We start from the raw sequence: 989 nt of genomic DNA on the forward strand, positions 1-989 counted from the left end.
AAAAAAACCAATAATGGGACTGGAGAGGTGGCTCAGTGGTTAAGAGCACTGGCTGCTCTTCCAGAGGACCTGGGTTCAATTCCCGGCAACCACATGGTGACTCACAACCATCTGTAATGAGATCTGGCGCCCTCTTCTGATCTGCAAGCAGAACATTACATAAATGATAGATTAAATAAATCTTCAAAGAAAGAAAGACGCTCTTGGTCTGTCCTCTCTGTTTTCTTTTCATTTTGTGGCGGGATTTCACTGTGTAGTCCTGACTGGCCTGGAACTCACAGAGATCCAGTTGCCTCTGCTTCTCTAGTGCTGGGATTAAAGGAGTGTACCACTACATCTGGTTCTATCTTATTGTTTAAAGAGGCGTTTTCTTGCCCAGTTTGATTTGCAGGGTGTGTGTGTTTTGATTAGGCATATGTATCTGTGTGGGGTACAAAGGCCAGGAGAGGGCGTTGAATCCCCTAGAGCTGGAGCTACATTGTGGGCTACTTGAATGGGCTGGGAACCAAACCCGGGTCCTCTGTGACAACAGTGGTCTTAATCACCGAGTCACCTCTTCAGCTCCTGTTTTTTTTTTTTTTCACAAATCAGATTCTCATGTCACCTAGGCTGGCCTCAAAGTCACTATGTAGTTGAAAATGGTCTTGAACGTCTCATTCTCCTGACTTCATCTCCCAGAGTCACACTAGGTTTGTGGAGTGGTAGAGATCCAACGTAGGGCTTCTTGCATGACAAGCAAGCCCTCTCCAGCCGAGCTACATTCCTGTGTTTGTTTTTGAGACAGGGTCCTCCTCTAGCTTAGGTTGGCCTCTAACCCATGACAACCCTACCTCAGTACCTCAGCACCTCAGCATCCTACCTCAGTACCTCAGCATCCTACCTACCTCAGTGGCTGGGCTTCCTACCTGAGTACCTCAGTACCTCAGCTTCCTACTTCAGTACCTCGGCTTCCTACCTCAGTACCTCGGCTTCCTACCTCAGTACCTCAG

Source organism: Microtus ochrogaster, chromosome 7 (assembly GCF_000317375.1).
Source record: "Microtus ochrogaster isolate Prairie Vole_2 chromosome 7, MicOch1.0, whole genome shotgun sequence".
NCBI classification, from domain to species: domain Eukaryota; kingdom Metazoa; phylum Chordata; class Mammalia; order Rodentia; family Cricetidae; genus Microtus; species Microtus ochrogaster.